General features: G+C 42.4%; 1 protein-coding gene across 4 annotated transcripts in view; it reads right to left on the bottom strand.

The window, feature by feature from the left end:
* The window catches only part of MEGF10 (multiple EGF like domains 10), a 177128-nt gene extending 154000 nt beyond the window's left edge, over window positions 1–23128 (bottom strand). For all 4 annotated transcript variants that reach the window (XM_020290109.2, XM_020290107.2, XM_020290110.2 and 1 more), the window contains exons 1-2: window positions 22494–23128; window positions 13514–13606 (exon numbers count right to left, since the gene is read on the bottom strand). The gene's annotated coding sequence lies outside the window, so the exon portion shown is untranslated. The remainder of the gene's footprint in view (window positions 1–13513; window positions 13607–22493) is intronic.
* Window positions 23129–24964: the final 1836 nt, after the last annotated feature.

Here is a 24964-nt window from a genome sequence, read left to right as displayed (position 1 = left end):
CTTTCCAATAGCACCACAAAGAGTCAGGTGAGAAATGGACAGAACCCTTAGGTGTGTTTCTCAAAAACTCCCCAGTCACACAGAACCAGCTCTTAACAATCCCAGAAAAGCTAAAAAGAAAGTTTTGAGCCATTTGCTGTCACTACTGATGACATATGCTTTTTATACCTGGCCCAAGTCATTAAATTCTTAGATTAATTCCCTTTAATGATGAGCCAGACGCATGTTCATCATTTAAAAAGAAAGAAAAACAACCTTAATGAAGACATTTGCCTTAGAAACTGCCACAATCAGAGACAGACCTTTTCAGATGTAATTAAATTTTTTCCAAGATAATTTATCTTATTAAAATATGGTAATTTCCCATGGTTTCAGGTTTTCTGAAACCCTTCTAAGATTGAAAGCTATAGTTAATTTCTTGCTATAAGCAGTATAATTGAACTTAAGAGAGTCAGGAAACATTTAATATTCACACAAGCACATAAAAGCTAAAACTGTTTATTTATACCCAAGGTACGTATAGGAACCTGGTTGTGCCCCTAGGGATCTATATATTTTGGTATTGGAGTACAAAGGGCAGCCCAGCAAGAATCTAACTGTCCTGGCCAAAGAAGGATGCCCTGGTATCATGCATGGCTGATAGGGACTTCAGAAGAATGTGCTTACGGAGATGTCATTTGTGAGGACACTGGTAAAATCAGTGATTCAAAATTCAGTGTGATTTGAGGTTTAATGAACCACTTTGTTATTCTCTAAAATAAAAATGAAAAAATAGAGACAGTTCTTCAGGCTTAATTACCACATCTGTTATTAGGCACTTTACCGTGATTGACTGGAGTGTATGTCGGACACGGTGCCAAAAAGCCTCCCATAAAAGCAGCTTCCAGCTCCCTGCCTGAATGGCACTGGTCTCTGTTACAACCAGGATTTCCATGGCAAACAAGCAACGCCTGGTGCCCCTAGCCCCTGAGCCAGCTGAAGGCACTTTTTCCTGGGATTTGCCAGTTAAGATAGAAGCAGGGCCTGGGCTGCCTGCTTCTGTCCCTCCCTTGTTTCCCTCCCTCTTCCAGGCTTGACCACACTCCCCAGAGCCCACGACAGAGAAGCTCGGGGCGGAGGAAGGAGCAAGGCAAGACTGGAGGAGTGGAGCTATGGTTTTGTCAGGATTCCTACCTGCTGGCATGGAACTAGGGGTTATGAGGATATGCTGCAGGTTCAAAGCATGTCCTAGCTCCTGAGGTAATTAAGATTCCAAAAAGTGCATGCAACAGCAAGGAGCCGACTCCTCTGACACCTAATCCCTGGGGTGCCTTGGGCCCTATGAATAAAGACGATTTCTTTTCAAAGACCAACAATCAAATGAGATTCCAGAAATTTAATGTTGCACTCTTTAACATGCATATTACAAAAAACTATCATTAAACCCCTTTCCTTGTCCTCAGTAAAACTGTTCATTGATTCTTTCAAGTCTGTTACGTAGGCAAGTGAGGGACCCACTAATTAAACTGCAGCTCATTTGAAAGGGCTGCCGTTATAAAGTGCATCATCATTCAATTTTTATTATATTTATTTATTTATTTTTCTGTTTTTAGAGACAGGATCTTACTACATTGCCCAGGCTGGCCTTGAACTCCTAGACTCTAGCAATCCTCCTGCCTCAGCCTCCTGAGTAGCTGGGACTACAGGTGCACACCACCACACCCAGCCAAATTTTTAAAACTACAGTCAGACACCCACAGCTCTCTCTATCCCTAAGTCAAGTTATCATTCAGGCAGAAGCATGGGGACAATTATTGGGACACAAAATCACTCTTCATACAGGAAGTACAAGCATAAAAGCCACAGCAAACAACCTCGTATCTAAACACGCACTGAGTAAGGCAGTACTCAAATACTCACCTGACTCAACCCTAAATGTTTAAAGTAAACAGCAGCCCTATAGCTCAGAAGTTCACAGCTGTGACATAAGTCATGAGAAAATGCTAAAACATAACAGCATTTAAGTACATTCTTCTGGAACCATCAAATATAAAGAAGGATGTCCTTGAGGCAGTCTCTGTATTTAATTTGTTCTTCAAGATAAGGTTGTATAACTTTATGATGTATCCCCCAGTTGCTTTTTTATACCAAGTAATATCTATAGTGTTTTGGATGTGTGGCTACTTTTAATGGTGACTTTGTACACAGAATATAATCCAGAAATAATAGTGAAATATTATGAGATAGTATGAGAAATTGGCAAGCAGGAAAGGATTTTCTATTAGAAGGATTTTACCAACACTAAATAAAAATAAAAGGAATATACTGTATTTTCTATAAAGAAATGAACATTCATAAAAGTCATTGTCCACAGTACACTTGGAGAAGTTTCAAATATGGAATATTCTGTCCTTTTGAGGGGGACTGAGGATCAGTCCCCTAGAAGCCTACCCTGATAATCTGCCCACTTTTCAATAATGTTTCCAGCTTAACAAAAAGGAGACTTTAGGAAGTAGATTTCAGCCTCCTCAGACAGACAGTAGTTCAGATTGGTATCATATACTTCTTGCAAGTCATGATTGCTAAAGGGCCCTCTCATATTCCCCAGACTTTCTGACATCTGCCCTTCCTCTCCTTGGCCCTTATAATATAAAAGATTGAGGCTATTTTCAAACTAAGTCTTTCCCTCACTCTCTCTTTCCTCTTTGCCCATAAATGGGTCTTTGTGATCCCCTTGAGAGGAGGGGAAGAGGATGGTAGGGCATGGCAAAAGTGAAATCAACCAATTCTAAAATAAATAAAGGCCCCTCTCCAAATAAGTAAAAAGAGCCATCTCAAAGCAAAATCCCTTCAGAGAAAAATTTCTACAAATAACAGTTTTTGTGGCATTACAAAGAAAGGAACTATACTTTAAAAATATCTAAAATCAATTTGGCAATGATTTCTTGGATATGATAACAAAAGCACAGGCAATAAAAGAAAAACCAGATAAACTGGACTTCATCAAAATCTAAAACTTTTGTGCATCAAAGGATACTGTCAATAGAGGAAAAAGGCAACTTACAAAATGGGGGAAAATATTTCTAAATCATATATATGATAAAGGATCAATATTCAGAATATAAAAAGAACTCCTACAACTAAACAACAATAAAACAAACAACTCAATTAAAAAGTTGGCAAAAAACTTACATAGATATTTTTTATAAAGAAGAGATACTAGGGCCAATATGCACATGAAAAGATGCTCAACATCACTGAGGAAATGCAAATCAAAACCACAATGAAATACCACTTCAGGCCAGGCATATGCCTGTAATCCTAGCACTCTGGGAGGCCGAGGCGGGCGGATTGCTGGAGATCAGGAGTTCGAAAAAAGCCTGAGCAAGAGCGAGACCCCATCTCTACTATAAATAGAAAGAAACTAATTGGCCAACTAATATATATATAGAAAAAAATTGCCCGGGCATGGTGGTGCACACCTGTAGTCCCAGCTACTCGGGAGGCTGAGGCAGGAGGATCGCTTGAGCCTAGGAGTTTGAGGTTGCTGTGAGCTAGGCTGACACCATGGCACTCACTCTAGCCTGGGCAACAAAGTGAGACTCTGTCTCAAAAATAAATAAATAAATAAATAAATAAACAAATAAATAAATAAATAAATAAGAAGAAGACCAGGCGTGGTGGCTCACGCCTGTAATCCTAGCACTTTGGGAGGCCGAGGCGGGCGGATTGCTCAAGGTCAGGAGTTCGAAACCAGCCTGAGCGAGACCCCGTCTCTATCAAAAGTAAAAAAAATAAATTAATTGACCAACTAAAAATACATATACAGGCCGGGCGCGGTGGCTCACGCTTGTAATCCTAGCACTCTGGGAGGCCGAGGCGGGCGGATTGCTCAAGGTCAGGAGTTCAAAACCAGCCTGAGCGAGACCCCGTCTCTACTATAAAAAAAATAGAAAGAAACTAATTGGCCAACTAATATATATATATATAAAAAATTAGCCAGGCATGGTGGCTCGTGCCTGTAGTCCCAGCTACTCGGGAGGCTGAGACAGGAGGATCGCTTGAGCCCAGGAGTTTGAGGTTGCTGTGAGCTAGGCTGACGCCACGGCACTCACTCTAGCCTAGGCAAGAAAGCTAGACTCTGTCTCAAAAAAAAAAATATATATATATATATATACAAAAAATTAGCCGGGCATGGTGGTGCATGCCTGTAGTCCCAGCTACTCGGGAGGCTGAGGCAGTAGGATCGCTGAGCCCCGGAGATTGAGGTTGCTGTGAGCTAGGCTGACGCCACGGCACTCACTCTAGCCTGGGCAACAAAGTGAGACTCTGTCTCAAAAAAAAAAAAAAGAAAAGAAAAAGAAAAAGAAATCTGGCTGGGTCCGGTGGCCCATGCTTATAATCCCAGTACTTTGGGAGGCCAAGGCGGGCGAAGTGGGAGGATCGCTTGAGGCCAGGAGTTTGAGATCAGCCTGGGAAACAGAAAGACCTAATCTCTTTAACCTAATCTGTTTAAAAAAGAAAAGGAACTAGCCTTCTTTATGATTTAGTCTTTTTGGCCGGGCGCGGTGGCTCACACTTGTAATCCTAGCACTCTGGGAGGCCTGGCGGGTGGATCGCTCGAGGTCAGGAGTTTGAAACCAGCCTGAGCAAGAGCGAGACCCCGTCTCTACTATAAATAGAAAGAAATTAATTGGCCAACTAATATATAGAAAAAATATACATATTAGTCGGGCATGGTGGTGCATGCCTGTAGTCCCAGCTACTCGGGAGGCTGAGGCAGCAGGATGGCTTGAGCCCAGGAGTTTGAGGTTGCTGTGAGCTAGGCTGACACCACGGCACTCACTCTAGCCTGGGCAACAAAGCGAGACTCTGTCTCAAAAAAAAAAAAAAAGACGGAAAAAGAAAAGAAAGAAATACCACTTCATACCAATCAGGATGGCTCTTATCTCCCCTACACACACACACACACACACACACACACACACACACACACACACAGGAAAAGAGAATAACAAGTGTTGGCAAGGATGTGGAGAAATTGGAATTCTTGTGCATCGATGATGGGAATGTAAAATGGAGCAGCCACTGTGGAAAACAGTATGGTGCTTTCTCAGAAAACACTGAGTTACCATATTATACAGCAATTCCATTTCTGAATTTATACTCAAAAAGAATTTAAAGCAGGGACTCAAACAGATTTTATACACCAATGTTCAAAGCAGCATTATTCACACTACTCAGAAGGTGAAAACAACACAAATGTCCATTAACGAATTAATAGATAAATGAAATGTGGTATATTCATCCAATGGAATATTATTCAGCCTTAACAAGGACAGAAACTCTGGCATATGCTGTAACATGGATGAACCCAGAGGATATTATATGGAGTAAAATAAGCCAGTCAGAAAAGAACAAATACTATACGGTTCCACTTATATGAGGTACCCAGAGTAGTCAAACTTACAATGAGTGAAAGTAGAATGGTGGTTGCCAAGGGCTAAGGTGACAGAGAAATGGGGAGTTGCTATTTAATGGGTACAGAGTTTCAATTTGGGATAATGAAAAAGTTCTGGAGATTGATGGTGGTGATAGTTACACAACAATGGGAATGTACCTGAAATGCCACAGAAGTGTACACTTTAAAATGGTGAATTTTATGTTATGTGTATTTTACCACAATAAACAAAATACCTAAAAGCAAAAGTGAGCGATGTCTGCCCAAAGATAGGGACTCCTTGTTCACTTCTGTTCACTACTATCTGTCTGGATGATGAAGTCAGACGGTCATGACTTCTTCCATGAATCACAGGGACTGGCAATCCAGTTGCTAGAATTTGAGAGCGGAAGGAGGGAAAACATAACAACAACAGTGCTATCCTGCGTCAGCCTGGTCTCCTGACACCCTTCTGTTGGGGCCAGTCTCTCAGGATTTTGCCTCTCTGCTCTTCCAGAAAGCTCCAAAACAGATGGCAACCCTTCAGAATCCGGACACCATAACCAGAATGGAGCCATTTAACTTTCTCTTAACTTTAAGCAAATGGAAACCAAAAGGGCGGCGAATATTCTGAAGCCACTGTGCAATGTCAGGATTCCAGCTCTAGCCGACTGCCTGCCTGAACTCAAAACTTGACTTGATTGTTGACCTTGGAATGTCTTAGGGATCTGGACCTGTCTGTGCTCCTTACTTTCTCAGAAAAGTTCTAAGGAATCTGAGATTTTAAAGGACCTTGCCTTCCTCAGTTTCAGTTCTTATTTCCCCAATTTGGATTTTCCAGGTCATAACCAAGCAGTTAGTTTTTCTTTCAGGTTTCATTTTTTTTTCCTCTCCCGTAATTGCTAATGAAGTTAAGATTACACAAAACAGTGCTTTTTGAGAATAGAATGCAGATCTCAAGCCCTTCTGGCAGGTACTCCCACAGACCAGTTGTTACTGATTGTATCTATAGGGAGAGAAGGGCTTAAAAGATCAAGTCATGCTGCACTTTCCAACAAAGCAGGCCACAGCTGTACGAGGGACTGTGAGCAACTGCTCTGTGAGGAGACAGCAAGACCTCTGTTTTCCTGCAGGGTCTGCTCAGGTCACCGCATGTGGCATGGATTAGAGAGTCCAGGGGCTCTGTTACCCAGAGGGGCAGGACAGGGGTTTACACTCCACACTCCTGGACCGCAGCTCTGTGCCATCAGGTCCCTTGGAGAATAGAAGCAGATTTCAGACCTTACAAAATTTTCTAAAGCCAACAATTAAAAAAAAATAAAATTAATGAGTTCAAAAAAAAAAGAGAACACACAATTCATTTTTACACATTTTCCCAAAGATCCGTCATGGTGAAGTGGAGGAAAACGTATCCATCACGGATAGAAGAATACTTGAACAGACACGCCTGTGGAACTGGCTGTGCCTCACCACCAGCCAAGACAGAAGAAGACCCCCAGGAAACAGCAGCCCCAGAGCTCACACCCAGCTTCTCCAGAGCCTAGAAGGGAGCAGACAGCGCAAGCTCTTTCAGTCACACGGTTGCGCGTCTTCCATTTGGCGGCCAGCCCTGGGGCCAGGACGGACGGCAGCTTGGCAAAGCCAGGGCTCCGCTCTGCTGCTGGGTGAGCCTTGCCCACCCCTCACCCACTGCCCACTCCTCCGCACCCCTACAGCCCGGACACGACCCCACAGGCTCCCTGGTCAAGTCCCCGGGGTTGGGAGGGCTTGTTTGATCTCTTCATCTTATAAACACAGAAACTGAGGCACAGAAGAGTTTTCTTAGGTGCTAAGATCAAACAGTGTGGCAGAGTTAGGACTCAAGGCCAACAGCTTTCGGCTCCAGAGCCAGCAGTACTTTTTCCACTATGCTGGGTCATCTGACAGAGCTGCGGTGGAAAAGTGTGCTCCCTCTGCCCGGAAGCATGCTTTTGTTTCATTCAAGCCCATGCAAAGCAAAATGAAACAAACATTTTAATGGGTTAATGATATTGGCCCTGAGATCTGCATCACTGTCGACATTTTTCCTTAGCACCAGGATTAGAAAATGTAAAAAAGTTGAGGCAACTCTACAAGCGAACAACTAGGCCCTTGAGTAACACTGGAATCTCAAACTCGGGTGATTCACCGTTCCCCACAGCTCAGCATAAAGTGCGTTTAAGGTAAAACTTGAACTGAGTCAATGAATCGAAACTTCCTAAAAGTGAATCTTTTAAGTAGCTCTGTTGCCCTGGACTTCCTTCCTCTAACCGTGGGCTCCCCATTGGGCCTTCAACAGAGAATCTGAGGCCTGGTGCTAACCGCCCACAAGCGTCTTCGCTTTCCCGAGCTGCTCAGCTGCCAACAGTGCTGGGCCAACGGGAATGGACAGTACAGCCGCCGCCGCGGCTTCCCGGTGCAGCAGCAGAGCCGAGCAGTGAGGTGGTCGCCTCTCCTTTCTGCGAGAGTGCACCTCGCAAGAAGCCACACGGTGGTTCCCAGTACACACTAAAAGGGCTTTGGTCTACTCAGGGTTTTATTTGTGCTGGATCCAACTCCTAGACAGAGACAAGGAAGTTGCTTGTGTTTAAAAACAAAAAACAAAAAAACTCGGTGACAAAACTCACCTGGCTTCCACAGCCTTTTCTTCACTCCCAACACTCTGTTCTAAAAACCTGCCTGTCAGGATTTGGGTGCCATCCTTCTCAGCAGTGACATATTTACCATCAGAGGAAACAGCGAGGGCGTGGTCAGCCACTAACCCATAAAAAGCACTGCGGTCTCCCTTATGTGCCAGTGAATGAATCCACATGCCATCGGGCCCTAATTACATGGCCTCATTTTTGCAAACAGAACCCAGCCAAGAAATGAAAAATGCTCTTCCAAATTCTCCAGCTAGGCAGGACGCTCCTGTGGTTAAATAAAAAATCCTTCTTAGATGGAAAAAGTAATGTCTCTGCCTGCAACACCTGAACTCTGGAAGAATCCAGAAAGATCAGAGTCCTGTCCTTTAGGGAGAGGGCTACACATAAGCACATGCCTGAAATTCTAAAAGCTAATTTTGGTAATCACTTTCCAAAGATCTTTGGAATTCATGACAATACAATATCCTTAGCCAAAGACGGGTGTGCAGGGAGGTGACAAATGGGCCTAGAGGGTTAGCTTACGGGATGATCATGACCATAAAAATCAAGCTACAGCAGTGATGGCGGCAGGGAGGCCTAGGAACACCCCCAGGGGCTGCGCAAACAGAACTACAAAGCATCGGGTACATACTGCCTCAGAAGACAGGCAGGGAATTTTTTCCAGGCTTAGCTTGACAGGGCTCCACATCACATGCTTTTTTGCTTGTTTTTGCTTATTTTTTCAATGGCAGAAGAAAAGTGCCTTTGCTTCCGGTTCGTCTTCACCAAAATAAAAGTAGACCATCTGGCTCCTATACTGAGGAACTCTCTGCACTCGAATGCTTGGCTGGACTCAGGCAGTTGTCACCTGTCTGGAAGGATGATCTCTTGTCCTGGGTGCAAGGAACCACTTGACCTCTCCTGGCCCAAGTGAAATGCTTCCTTTCTAGCTGACCTGCCATGCTTACCCACCCTCACACTCTCACCACTTCCAATCTAACTGCAGCCTATGAAAGCATAGCTACGAGCTCCATTGTTGAAAACCTTAAAGTCGAAAGTATAAACTGTCCAGGCTCTTCCCTTACCTCATATCTTCCCAGCACTGGTTCTTACCAGCTTTGGACCATTGTACTGCTCATTAGCACCTCTGCTAAAGGAAGCATGGGGTCTGGGGAAATTTCAATCAAGCAACCATGTAATCTTCTTGGCCTCACTGGGGTATGATAGGAGATAAAGTCAAGATTATCCATTTCAGTGAGTATTAGGGTTATAAATTAGATTCAGTTTTTCATGTTATTCTTATATCACCACAATTCTGAATAATCTTGAAATGAGGTCCACAAATATTTTTTTAAATGTCTTGGTCTGTCTTGTTGGCTCACACTGCTATAACAAAATACCACAGGCTGGGTGGCTTAAACAACAAGAAATTTATTTGTTACAGTTCTAGAGGCAGGAAGCGCAAGATCAAGGTCCCACTGATTCCATTTCTGGTAAGGGCTCTCTTCCTGGCTTGCAGACAGCTGCCTTCTCACTGCGTCATGACACGGCAGAGAAAGCAAGCACTCCGGAGTCTCTCCCTCTTCTTATAAGGACACCAGCCCTCTCAGATTAGGGCCCCACACTATGACCTCATTTTACCTTAATTACCTTTCAAAAGCTCTGTCTCCAAATAGAGTCACACTGGAGGTTAGCACTTCAATATATGGATTTGGGTATGGGGGAAGAAACTGGGGGAGACAATTTAGTCCATAGCATTATGCCTGACCATTTGGGGATGGGAAAAAAAAAAGATAGACCCCATGTGCTCAAGGAGCTTACATTCTAAAATCAATTTATGCTAGAAGTTGAAGGGCCCTCAGAGTTTATGCAGTCTTTTCCTGCATAAACAAGCTCTGAGGCCTTCCTTCTTAATATACTCTAAGAACATACCTCCTGATGAAGCTGACTATTTCACCCCAATTCATGGAAAGGAATCCAAGGCACAGAGGGGTGAGGTGACCTGTGGCACTTATGATGAGGTAACAAAAAAATAAATAAGTTCATACTGTAGTTGTTTCCAGAGATGTGTCAAGATCTGGGATATCAACCACTTTCCTTATCACAGACTCCTAATACTGAAAGGGCAGTACCTCTCAGGCCAATGTTTCAAAAGGCTTCTTGATTCAGGGTATATAAAGAACATTATCTGGAAGCTTTTGCCCAAACCAAGATCAGGACAGTGGCTTTTTAAAGAGAGGAATTTTGCTGCTTGCCTAAATTAAGAAGAGTCTGTATGCTAATTAAGTCAACAAGTTCAATATCCAAAACATATAGCATATCAAAGAGAGCTTAGACCTGAGATACAAACACCAGGATTCTGGAATAAACTCACTGAGTTAAAAACAGAAGTAACCTAGACAAATCCTTGGTAAAAATTAATAAATCAGAAACAGACAAACAAATAAATAAAACCTACTGAGCATTTGCTATATGCCAAGTACTGTGTGAAGCCCTGTTCATTTATTATCCCAATTAAACCTTATAACAACTCTACGAAAGAGTTGCCATAATTATCCTCACTTAATTGATGAAGAAACTGAAGTATAGAGTAACTGGCTCAAGGACATACATCCAATAAATAGCACTGTAAGCCACAATTCAAATCTAGGAAATCTGGTTCTAGAACTCATACCCCACTACATTATAACACATCCATGCCTTAACTTTTTAACTATATTTGTCCACTGGACAGAGCACTCAATGCTTAAAATGTATAGTAGAATGCAAATCCAAGAGGGCTAGGAATTTGTTTATCTTAGGTATTTCCTTATCTCTAGCATAGATGATCATATGGAATATAATAAGTGCTTGATAAATATCTATTGCATAAGTAAATAATGAATTGTGTTAGATTGAGTGAAATTACTACAACAGTCTCCTTATTGTCATCCTCATTTTTATTTCTACTCCTGTTATCAATGGTAAACTTGCTACCTACTGCCTAATGAATTGAAGCTCTGGCAGACATTTTTTAAGGACTTCCCTACTTGGCTCCAACCTATACTTCCAGCCTTATTTCTTGATAACCCTACACAAACACTTCACTCTGGCCATCACCAGCTTCCTCATACTTTCCTTTCCTCATAAACAGACTGGCAATGTGTGAAGGCAATGTGTGAAGGTGGCGTCTTGTCATTTTTGGTATTCTCCCCAACATGCAAGAAAGGCTTGCCTCATAGCAAAGATCAACTGATCTATACAGATACATCTCACCTCAAAGCAAACACCTGATTTTTTAAAAAATAAAGGTAAAAAAAATTAATTGAGATAAAAATCATGTAACCTAAAATTCATCATTTTAACTATGCTGTGCAATCATCACCACTATCTAGTTCCCAAACATTTCCACCACCCCAAAAGGAGACCCCATACCACGCATAATCACTCCCCATTGCTCCATTCCCCCAGCGCCTGGCAACCACTAACCTCCTTTCTGTCTCTATGGATTTGCCTCTTCTAGATATTTTACATAAATAAAATCATACAATATGTGGTCTTTTGTGTCTAGCTTCCCTCACTTAGCATAATGTTTTTTAAGGTTCATCCCCATGTTGTAGCATGTATCAGTACTTCATTCCTTTCTATGACTAAATAATATTCCATCGTGTGAATATATCACGTTTTGGATCTCGTTTGAACATCTGTTTTCAATTCTGCTGACATATTACTAAGGAAAAACGAACTGATTCTCCAGCAGCCACATCTTAATTTTCTAGTTAAGATAAATTTTCTTTTAGTAAAATACTATCTTCATAAAAAAACATTTATGCTTATGAGTAAATTTAACTGTTTTTGTATTCTAGAATATTTTAAATTCCTAATAGTTTATGTTTTGTGAAAGAAACTACACTTTCTGACATCTGTACTTAATTAATAAGATCTTATTAAAGCATTTGAATGATTCTTTCATAAGAAGCATGAGCAGACCTGATTCCTAATTATATTAATTATTCTTCCCTATTTTAACATTATTTGGTGTTAAATAATAACTAATATTTATTGAGAGTTTACTATGTGCCTACCACTATGCTAAATACAACACTCTTTTAGGTACACACTATTATCATTTTTGGAGTGATGAGGAGGCCTGGAGAGCTGAAGTGGCCTGCCCAAGGTCACCAAGCTTTCCATGGAGATGAGATCTCAGCCCGGGTTGTCAAATCTCATACAGTAAATGACAAGGTCATAAGGACACCTAGACTGTCAAAATCGTCTTTCATAATCCACACTTTAATCACATTTGTTTGTGTAAATCAACATTTAACCTTTAAGTCCAATGCCCAAAAAGAAGCATATAAAATGGATACTCAGACCTCTCACTAATGTGCTACATAACCATTTCAAAGTCAAGGGCCCCAAACTCTCCTTGGAAAAAAATTTAGAAATTGCTCTTATTTTTCCATATTATAAAATTTTTCCATATTATAAAAGCTGGAATGTTCTACAGGTACAATGACCCACACTGGTATAATCTATGCATCTCCACACCGATGAATGACAAGGGTCCTCTAGAGAGAAAGAAGACCATAGGAAGCTCTGGTGCCGGAAGCATTGTTTTGCAGGCATTTTCCTGGAACTCACCGTGGAGCTCAGGAAGTGATGGCTGAAATACATGAGAGAGATGAGCCAGAGACCCAACACCTCAGATCACTTTATCCCAATTGGAAGAATGGGAGGGAAAGAAGTATTCCAATATTAGACTTTAATAGAGATGTCATCTAAAGATTCAGAAAAATATCCACAATCCCTAGTCTTTTTCTGATTGTCCCTGACAGATTACAAGGAATGGCAGGAGGGTGCAGAATGAGAATGAGAAGACTTGGTACTTGGCCAACTTGGAGGGGTGCTCTTGTTTTAGATTCTAAAGACTGGAGCTCTGCTAACACTACTGCTCTCTCAGGCACTGGATTTGCTGCCTAGAAGAGTAAAAAACAGTTTCCTCTGATGGTGCTGGTCCTTTGCTTTCTGACACACAGCTCTACGGCTATGAAAGTAAGGGTGCATTCATGGACACTTAAAGCCACACCAGGATTCAAATTATGTGAGTTTACAATTTCCCATCACTGCTAGAGTCTTAATTCTATATTAAATAGGGGTCTTTAATTTTTGAACTTATTATTGAAGTGGAAAATACATAACCAAAAAAAGGGCAGAAATCAAAATTGAACAGCTCAATAAATTTTCACAAAATGAACACACACATACAACCAGCACCCAGATTAAACATAAAAATGTCAGCATACCAAGAAGCCCTCCATGGGCGGGGCTTTAATCCTGACACAAAACCAAGGCCCATCAAACATCTTATGTCTAAAAGGCATTTAGCATTAAAATGTACTACTTGGGACACAAACAACAACAGCAATAAAAGGCAACATATAGCTTTACTATTTTTTCAACAAATGCTCACCTGTGTGGAACTTCAAGTACAGCACGGTCCTTGTCCCTCCACGCAGCAATGGGGATCCTCCCTGATCACACAGATGGAGCCAAATGAACGGGCCTAATGGCAAAGAACTGGAAATTAATGAACTAATCAGAAGAGCATTTAACACAATCCTTTTGCCACCTGTGAAGTCTCCCCTTCCCCTTCTCCACTTCAAAGTCATCTCTATCTTTGGCAAAACCAAATATCCATTTCGTGAAGTATAAACAAACTATGAGAGGAAGGCAGAGTGGAAACATAATGAAGAAAATAAGGCCACCTGCCTCTCTGCAATCCACTTGCTTCTCCTGCTTTAATGGATTTGCAACAATAATCTATAATCATGGTGTAATGACAGACTTAATTATGAGGAGCTCTAAGTGACCTCAAGCAAATCATGTATTACCCTCTCCTGGATACAGACCTCCTTAGGCCAAATACTCCCAGTCAGGAAACCTCTTATCTCAGAGATAAAAGATTCCCACTGGCCCCTGAGTACCAGCCGTCTGCACACTTGTGAAGATGGGCTCCCCAGAACACACCACCTCTAGAAAAGGCGTTCCCCACTCTGCCTCACTGGACTCTGCATTCTGTGCCTAACTTTAAAGAGAAAAGCCACCTACAAATATCCAGAGACCAGGAACCAAGTCTCCCTTTGAAAGGAACCCACAGGCAAAGGCTGAATGAATGACATACTTTTTCATAAAGGGAATAATCAGGCTAAAAGAACAATCCTGTGCAAAAAGTCTGTGACCTTTGCAAAGGCTGTGACCTTGAATTTAAATCTTCTCTGACACAAAGAATGTAGCCAATTGTTAAACTCAGGATTAGAAATTCACAGGAAGTTTGCAACCCTTTCCCTCCAGGGCTGGAATCCAGTTTGGAAGTTAGGGGTGAGAACAACGGGTATGTACGTGGCATCTGGAGAGTCACCCAGCCTCCTAACTGTCCAAACACATCAACAACTTTCTGATGGATTTAATTATATTTTCAAAATCATAAAATTCTCAGCTTCAAAACATCTATCTGAATCTAGATTTGGAAGGGAATTATTCATATATCATATATATGGTGACCATTCCCGAGAACACAGAATCATTCTCTGAGGTCACAGGCCTGGACTTAGGCAAACTCTTTGATCAGGCACCTGTCTTTGATGAGGCTGGGGAAGAGAAGCTGAGAACTATGCCTTTGTCCATCATGACCGGGGGAGATTTTATTTTTCAGAATCAGTAGTAAAACCCTGCAATCAGATAAGTCAGTGGGGAGTAGTAGAAAACAATACTTCCTTGGCCAAAGATCCACTGGCATTCTAACAGACTTGTGTTCCCCTAACGCCCCGTCTGCTGCTCCAAAGCCTGCAGATTAATGAAGCTTCCGCAGAATTACTTTTTTCCTTCCCAAATCCTTCCTCTGACACATTGCTGCCAGTAGTTTAACTGTGGAAGGCCTTGACCTCCTTTCTTTGTCTCTCTGATTCAAGTGTGTCTGTTTCCTTGGGGCTACCAAGCTCAGTTGGACAGAGCATCAGCCAACCCTGGAACAATGGGCCCCTTTCTCTGCCTGTCACATGAACAGCGTTGTGTTACAGCTATTGTTCCTTCAAGTAGAGAAGAGGCACGGGTTCTCACAGACCAGCTACTCTCTGTGACCCCCTCTGGCCAATTCATTACAATTTAAAATAAAAATAAAAGGCATGCCTTTTGACTGGGGCACAAAAATCCTAACAAAGATTATCGTACATCCATGGACCACCTGCATCAGCAAATCTTGTTAAAAATACACATCCCTGGGCCCCACTACACACCTACTGAGTCAAAATCCAGAAAGAAACCAGTATCTGCAGGTGATTCTCCTGCCTCTAACGTTTGAGAACACAGGCTGAACATGCCTCGAGCATTTCCAACCTCACTAATGGCCTGAGTTTGCACATCTGTTTCAGGGACCACCCGGAGGTAGGGAGGATAGTGAAAGGGTAACTACTTTATACTGCGGTTATTAAATCTTACTGTGGGAGGAAAAAGCACTTAGATGAAGGCAGGTGAGAAAGATGGGGGTAGCAAGGAAATGTGGGAAAGAAGACAGGGACATTGTAAAAATACTGATAGTTGTTCAGAAGATAATAGGAATTTGGGGGTGGGTCATCAATGAGCAAGAAAAAGGGAGTGCAGGGAGAGCAGGGGAGTGCTGAAGCCCCTGGCGGAGGCATAGCCTTCAGGAAAGGATGGAAGGCAAGAAAGACTTCCTCCTGCCAGTGGTAGGAGGAAGTCTTAAAAAAAAGAATGTTTAATATTAGGTTTTGGCCAGGCACGGTGGCTCACGCCTGTAATCCTAGCACTCTGGGAGGCCGAGGCAGGCAGATTCCTCGAGGTCAGGAGTTCGAAACCAGCCTGAGCAAGAGCAAGACCCCGTCTCTACTATAAATAGAAAGAAATTAATTGGCCAACTAATATATATAGAAAAAATTAGCCAGGCATGGTGGCGCATGCCTGTAGTCCCAGCTACTGGGGAGGCTGAGGCAGTAGGATTGCTTAAGCCCAGGAGATTGAGGTTGTCGTGAGCGAGGCTGATGCCACGGTACTCACTCTAGCCTGGGCAACAAAGCAAAGCAAGACTCTGTCTCAAAAAAATATATATATGTATATATGTATGTATATATATGTGTATATATATTAGGTTTTAAGTTTTAAGATATGAACTCTTTCCACAGTCCCAAACCTTAAAAGTCAACTACTCAAGCCACATGATTGGTGGCATTTTATGAAGTGAAGGATCCTCATGGCTGGGTGGGTGACTGCATGCTAAAGTGTGGCAAGATAATCTTTAAACTTCTTAAGGGCAAATATGAATTCAGATCCAGATGACACTAGAAGTAATCTAAGTCACCATCGCTACCCTCAAGAATCTCCATAGTTTGGTTGAAAGAAATAAGAGGTTTCTTGTTTCACACTTTCTCATGTAATGGGGCAGGGAGTGGCTCTAGCTAATTTTTACTTGAATCTCAATGAGGTACACCAAACCACATCTGGTTCATATAAGAAATATAGCAGTATAATGTAAAAGCTTCCTTTAATGAACACATAGTTCTATGGGGTACAGGCAGAATCTAGTCCTAAAGCCCCATATTGGCTATCATAAAATGATTCTCAAATGTTAACTCACCCCTCTTGTGGAATGATTTAGTCACTATTGCTTGAAGGTGTCTTGCAAATTCCTGCTGCCACATGTTTGCCGACCCCATTCTCCCCATCTAAAATGCTCATCCATTCACATCTCTCCTTCAAGGTCCCACACTGCCAGGAGCCCACTCTCTAGAGGGAGCTCTCTGGGCAGCCCTCAGAACTCACACTGGAGCCTTGCTACACCCAGCCTTACCTGGTCAGTTGTATTTTTTTTTTCCTATCTATGAATAGATTTTTTCTAAGGCAAGAACTTCTTGGTAATTACACATAGTACTTATCCCCATGCCCTAGATACATAATAAAAATAAAACTCAAACCAATTACTTTTTTAAAGAACCAAGTCACATCTTTTCATCAATTCCTCATCCAAAATAAACAAAATTCCCTTCTCAAGATGTCAGTAGCCGGGTGGGTCTTTAAAATCTTTTGTTTCGATTGCAGAATTAGTCTTCAGAGCCCAAAACAAAGATTTCATAGTTCTATTTCTATATGTGGGGAACAAGATAAATTTGAGTGCTTTCATTTTCTATTTGCCATCAAAAATTATTTTTTAAAAAAGACAAAATTCTTTACCAGAAGGTCTTCCAAAGACCCATCATGGGAACCACTACCTGTGGCTGTGTTTAGAACTAGCCAAATCTGTACAGCTCATCAGGGTTAGACAAGATGTTAATGACAAGCACTTAGTTATCCTCTAGGATGGTGCCTTTTTGCTCCCAAAGATGAGATGTGTTTAACAGATGCTATTATAACATCCTGCACGTGTACCTATCAAGATGAGGCTTCCCATACTGAAATAGTGGGGTTTTGTCTTAGAAGCTGGGAGAGGCACAATTTATTGCCCTCTGAGTAGGAAATTGAGGTGGTTAAAATGCTTTACATAGTTTCTTTATCTAGGAGTATAAATCACTAAAGATGGAACAAGAAAGGAAACTGCTAGAAATGAACAACCGGATAATAACCGGAAGTATTATCACATTCACACTTTCCAGACTGGTTAATGGCACACAGTACACATTATCAAATGACATCCACATGGCGACTTGCAGTTTTACAAATAAAGTTCTGTAAAGTAAAATAACATTGGTCTGCATCTTTTTTTCCCTCAAAATATGAGAAATCCTTTTACTAAGTGCTCCAAATTGATCCTCTGCAATAATTACGTTTTAAAAAATGATCACAGCGAAAAATAATCTTAAAAGGTAAAGAAAAGAGAGACAAGATAAATATAAAATCTTGGGGAATTCAGATAGAGAGAATGAATGAATGAATGAATAACTGAATAAAGAGATTAGAAGAATAGTTAAAAGACTTGCAAAAGTCTAGGCAGCAAATGATGCAGGCTCATACTAAGGTAGAAAAAGTTCATTTTGCAAACAGAATTGAAAAAGAAGACAAATCAATAGAACCCAATGAATCGTATATTAATTCTCAAAACTAAGCTAATTTTTGAGACTAAATACTACGTACACATCCTTGAGAAACTGAGAGTAGGGGCAGTTATTAATATTGCTTTGTTTGAAGTCCAACAATCTGGATGGTTGTACTACATTCACTCTGCCCTATGTCATGGGAAGTTTCATACATCAGCCGATGAAGGGACATTTTTTTGTTGTTTATTTTATGGTGGAGCTACCCATGATCCAACAGTTCAATTTTTGCAACATTACCATCTTTGTCATTACAATGGAAGTTATGTATTCATTTATTCAAATGTCATTGCATATTATTATTACAAAAAGTAAATGGAAAACAGGAAAATTTTAAGCCTTATAGTAATTATGAGAAGTATTTGTCTCATAAACTTATTATAAGCAAAACGAAGATAGAAGTTATTACACATAGCCAAAATAGCAAATTTTTAGTCTGAATCAGACATTTATTGAACTTGAACAGGTCAACTTTTGTTTAAATGAGGAGGAAATAACAAAAATTATGTGAAGTTTAAAAAAAAAATTAAAGGAGTATACACTGAGTGCTGTGTCTAAATAGCAAGGTATAATTGGAGATTTTACTATTTATTTGGCTTTCCCTTATAACATGTAAGCTTTTGTACAATGTTTGGACCTATTTTCAGGAATCTGTCCTTTCAGCAAAGTAGGAAAGACGGTATTGAACCAGTCACTGTGTTTCTGATCAAATACAAAAACAGATGCAGAAGTGTTTCATAAACTTAAAAACACAGGAAAAAGTTGGTTGTTTTTATCGGCATTGGCACTTCCATTCCAATGCTCTGACACTGTCATTCTAAAAGCCAAACCAAAGCTGTTCTAAAGGATAAGCTCAGCCCTTCGTCACACTGCCATAATGTTGAACACGTAACATTAATTCAGTAGCACTTGGTGTTTCATAAGTCCTTGTAGGACATTCACAGACTTTGTAGACTATGTCTAGCCAAACTGGAAATTCTCTACTGGCTTCTCCACAACTCTCTGTATGTACACAGTGACCGTCCAAAACACACTGTGTGCTAACAAAATGTCAATTATCATTCATGCAGTTGCTCTTCTCCCACATGCTTTAGACACTTATTATATAACTACTCTGTGCCAGCCATTTGTATAAGGGCTTATGATAAGGAATCTGTTCACCAATCTGTTGGGGATAAACATTCAGATAACAAACACAGCTGACACAATGTGATAGATGCTATAATAAAGCTATCCACAAAGTAGAATGGGAACACTCATGAGATAGCACTAAGTTCATGAGAAAATTAGGAAAAGCTTCACAGGGAAAGTCTTCAAAGGGATTTTAACTGTATCTTCAGAAATGAATGGTTAGACCAAAAGGAGGGGCAAAGACATTTCCAGCACAGGGAACAGCATACATAGCTAGGTCATGGCGGAATGACAGGGTAGGATGTATTCCTGGAACAGTAACAAGGTCAAGATCAGTAGAGGCAGCAGGGCTGGGTACAGGGAAGTGGAGAAACCACCCAGAGAAGCAGCTGCAAATGTGGTCTGGTGTATCATGTTAAAGCGGTGAGGCTTTATGCTATAAGCCAGTGTTCCTCCAAACATGATCTGAGATAAAGTGTTGAGGCCTCAACCAGATTCACTTGGAGATCTTCTCAAAATGCAGGTTTCTGGCCCTTACATATGAGGTGAAGCTCTGGAATGTATATATTCAACAGGCACCTGGGTGACACCGATGTTCACCATCTGGAGACCTGCCAAAGATTTGCAAGGGAATAACAAGTTCAGATTTGTATTTTAGAAATACGCTATTAGACCAAGCAGACAATCACAAAGTAAATCCACTGCTAAATGAGCATGTGACTTGGCTCTGCATTAGAATCACCTGGGAAACTTGTAAAACTACAATACTTTTCACATCTCACCCAAGACTTACTGCATCTGAATCAAGGCATAAGCTTCAACCATATGAAACTGCCATTTTTATTTAGGTCAAAAATGGTCAAATATTAACAATCTAACATTTTTAACAAGCTCTACTCCCTTCCTCCCTGCTTTGGTATACACCAACATCTGAGAATAATTAATGCAATACAACCAGAGCTAAATGCTTTTCCTTTTTTACTAATTATCGGTGTCATCACTCACTTTGATTAACATGCATAGATGGAAGTAATATAATTTATGTACCTAGAACAAATGTGAAAAGAAAGAGAGGGAATTCAAAAACAGCCATCAATAATATAAGGCAGCAAATTTAAGGATTTTAGAGGCAGAAGGAACACTAGAGATTATTCAGCTCTCACCCCATCTCCCACCACAAGTTTATACATGATGAAACTGATGCCTAAATGGAGAAGCAACTTGTTTGAGGTGATACATAATATTTTGTTTGATTCTCCAATGATACATGCTCTTTATGTGCTCTTGTGTGCATTTCAATGAGTACTGAAGTCACTGTAACTAAAAAGCATTTGGGATGTAATTAACAGAGTGCTAGTGTCACATGAAGCCCTCACATGCTTGAATTAGGGGGGATTAGAGGACATAAAGGAAATACTCATGCATATCCATTTTTATAATGAAGCCGAAAAACTTAAATAATATAAAACTTAGAACAGGGCTTGATATGTAATAGATACTTAATAAATACTTATTGAAAGAATGAGTGCTCTTTTAAAAACAGGTTAAGGGAAGTATATTAATGCAAAGGATTTCTAAGGTGTACAGATCGTGAACTGAGTGTAGATCGCCCATCTCCTAACCTGTTCCAAGCACTATTTGGTACCCATCCAGGACCCACCCTCCTACATGCCCTACAAGCCCCCAAATCCCAGCCCTGCCACATGCACCTTTTTCTCCACTGGAAGTGCCCCAACAAAAAGCAATACAAAGATCATGCCTGAGCTAAGGTTTGACAATAGATAGTAGTGAAGCTTACAGATGAGCAATTCAAAACCCACACAGATAGGAATGTAACTAAAACTTACTGACAGCTAATAAAGGCTATATTATGGGGCTACAACAGCAGTTAATGCTAGCTATATAATAATAATAGCTAATACATACCTACTACGTGTCAGCCTTAGCACTTCACATGCATTAAGTCATTTAATTCATTGACAATCCTCTATTATCATTTTTATTTTATAGATGTGCACAGAGAAGTTAAGTAACCTGCCCCAAATCACTCAACTGGAAAGTGGCAGAGTTGAGAGTGGAACCCAGGCTGCCTGTTCCCTACTGTTCCCTACCAGTTACCAATCAAACTTTTTGACCACTCAGTGGCAAAATAAAAAGTACCCTGCAAGCTGACCTCTTGCAACACTCCTGTCAGGAAGATGACATATCTGGATAATATAATTTGGCCCCAGGCTTTTCATCCACAGGAATGACGCCTTTTTATTTGGGAAGACTATACACAAAGTGAGAGCCAGGACATGAAGGAATAAGGCAAGAAAAACCAAAAAGGAATGTCATTTCTCCTCTCCCTTGGCACAGCCTGATTATTACTGCGTAAGAACAGTAATAATGACTCATTTTGGCTAATAAAATCCCAAACCCTGATCTTCCCCTAAAGAACTTGGGTCCTCATGTGACGATATTTTCTAAAGAAGCAGCAAAGATATCACCGTATTTCATTTACTCAGTGGTGTCATTTAAAAAAATACTTTCAGGGAAAAAAAATAAGGACAGAATATTTTCCCTAAACCAGGGGTAAAAGTCCTAGATCAAAGAAATTTAAAAGAAAAAGACAAACACGGGATAAATCTTTCTTGGGTAATTACGGCATGAAGAACCGTGCCTTCCAGCATTGTCTAAGGAGCCACGCATACTGACAAGGGACCCTGGTCTAAGGGCCCCAGCCTGTGGCCCTGCCACCCCCTAAGGAACGCTGAGAACGCAGTAAGACGGCCGCCCCTCGAGCCCGGTAATCTGCGCAATCTGAGCACCAAGTACTGGAGAAAGAAAAGTTTACAAAACAAGCCAAGATCCCAAAGGAGAAGTTAAGCTGCTCCGGAAGAAAGGGCCCCGCTGAAACTGTTTTTCAATCTCAGTCTGATTCCCCCAAATCTCTCTACAACCAGCTATGTCACCCGTCAGCATGGAACAAACATAGGCAAGGCAATACGAGCGCAGCACTTATGCAAAATAAAATGCGTAATGACGGTGTCTCCCCATCCAAAACAAGAATTTCCTACACAAACTCAAGTAACAAAACCAAATGCAAACAACAACAACAATAAACCCTTGCGACGTGCATAAACAACGCAGACCCGTCTCGGCCGCCTCACGCCGCGCCCCGGCGAGCGGGCTGAGGAAAGGCGCCCGGCCGGCCCCGAGCTGAGTTTGGCCTACGCTTACCCAGGTCCGGCGGCGCAGGTTCGCGGCGGCGCAGGTTCGCGGCGCGGTCTTCCGACCCGCCTCCGCGCCCGGCCGGACGAGACGCAGACCTGCAGCAGACCGCGCAGCGCGCGCAGCTCCCGCGAGGGCGGCACCGGGCGGCGCGGGCTCCGCGCTCCCAGCGATGCCGCCAACTCGCACGAGGTGGCCCAGGCGGGTCCGGGATGCTGGAGGCCGAGGGGTAACCCGAGCCGGGCCGGGTGCGAGCAGTTGCCGCCGCCGCCGCCGGCGCAGTGCCGCCGGGTGTCGCCTGGCGCCCGGCCGTCCCGGTGCCCGGCAGCACCCTCGGGTTCCTGCCGAGGGCTTCCGCCGTCTGCCGGTGACCTGCCAGTGGCCGGGCCGCGAAGTTGGCGAACCTTGGGGTCCCCTCAGGGGGCTGAACGAAGGAGGGGCCGAGCCGGTGCCCGCCTGCGTCCCGACCACGCTCAGCGCGAGCCCCTCGTCAGAGTCCCCACGAGGTGCTCCCTTGGGGACGGGGCCGGCGCCAGAACGACCGACCGATGGACGGCGCGTCCCCAGCGGTGTCAGGGGAGGGAGCGCAAAGTGGGGCCGAGACAGGATGACTGACCCCGCCGGCCAGAGCGTGCGACCGAGCGGCGAAGCGGCCGGGCGGGGCGGGGCGGAGGGGTGAGGGCGGGAGCCCGCCGTGCGAGGCGCGGGGAGAACTCCCGCCACCCGCCGGGAACCCCCGGCCTCGGGAGGCCGCGCGCCGCGATCGCTTGGGGAAGGGCGCCCTCTGCCGGCGCGCAGAGGCGGCCCGGGAGACCCAAGGGTCGCGCGGCGAGGCCGCGAAAGGCGTTCCCTGTTTCTGCTCTGACGGACGTGGGCGCGGAACGTGCCTCCCTGGCTGCGCACCTTCCTCTCCCGGCCTAAGGAACTGCCCGCGCCCGGAGGGCCCCAAAGACACAAACGCCTCTAATTGCTGGAAAGTTCTTTCTTATGCTCGGCTGAATTCCACTCCCCCCAAACAAAAGCAAAACAAACAAAAACAGGCTTGTGTCCCATACCCACGCCAGGTAATCCTCTCCTAAAAAGCCTCTTCCTCACAGTGCTGTGCACTCTTTAGAGACAAAGTACACGCATTTCCCTAGAGTAACAATACCTGGCAAATAGTCCGAACCGCAAATTATGTTTGAATGGATGCATGAATGGAATGAATGAACATATGTTTGAAGCCCTTCACCATCCGCCCTGGTCTCTCCCCTGAAAACAAGGGAGACTGTTTGCCAGTCATCGTTGCCCCTTCTCTGGTAACAGTGCCACCATTTTTCTTTGGGGGACCACCCCTGCCACACGTAGTTCAGTCAGGATGGGAAGCTGAGTCAGGAATTCCCTGTCCAGAAGCGGGCCCTTGACCCAAGAATCTGAACTTAGATCAGTGTGGCACAAAGACAAATAAATCTAGAGGTGATTGATCCATATGGCTGTTAACTAAAGAAATTGGCCATTGGTTCATGCCACTTATTACCCAAAGACGACCTGCCTTTTGCTTTATGAATTTGGTTGCTCCCACTTTCCTTTGATTTCATCAACTTTACTGAGACATAATTTACATTCAATATATTACACTCATGTTAGGTGTAGTTTGATGAGTTTTGAACAATGTGTACATCCGTGTAACCATTACCTCAATCAAGACAATGAATAATTCCATCATCCCAGAAGATTCTCTTTCACCCCTTTCGGGTCAACCCCCACCACACCCCATATTTGGCCCACTTAGCTGTTTCCTATAATTATAAATTATATTTGTCTTTTCTAGCATTTCAAATGAATGGAATCATATAGCCCATATTCATTTGTGTCTGACTTCTTTCGCTCAACATAATGTTTTTAAAATTCATTGATGTTGTTGCCTGTATCTGAAGTTTGTTCCTTTTTCTTGCTGAGTAGTATTCCATTGTATGGATGTACCAAACTTTGTTTACTAATTTACCAAATGTTGATGGACATTAGGGTTGTTTCCAATATGGGACCATTGTGAAATTATTAATAAAGATGTTAGGAACATTCTTTTATGAGTCCTTTTGTGCACATATGTTGTTGCTTCTCTTATCTCAGGAATAAAATCACTCATTCATACAGTAACTGCATGTTTAACTATATAATAGAGGCTGTTGAACTGTTTTCCAAAGTTGTTGCGTCATTTTACATTCCCGCCTGCAATGAGTGAGAGTTTCTCCACACCTCATCAACATTTGGTATTTTCTGTCTTTTCTTTTTATTTTAGCCATTCTAGTGGGTATATAGTGGTATCTCATTGTGGTTTTAATTTGCATTTCTCTAATGACTACTGATGGTGACCATCAAAGATGTTTAACACAATTTCATTTGCTTTCATACCATTTGCTCTTTGATAAAGTATCCACATTTTTGCCTGATTTTTAATAGGGTTATGTGTATTCTTGTTATTGGGTTATAGAGTTCTTTAT

Source organism: Microcebus murinus, chromosome 11 (assembly GCF_040939455.1).
Source record: "Microcebus murinus isolate Inina chromosome 11, M.murinus_Inina_mat1.0, whole genome shotgun sequence".
NCBI classification, from domain to species: Eukaryota; Metazoa; Chordata; class Mammalia; order Primates; family Cheirogaleidae; genus Microcebus; species Microcebus murinus.
This window is presented reverse-complemented; position numbering and strand designations above follow the sequence as displayed.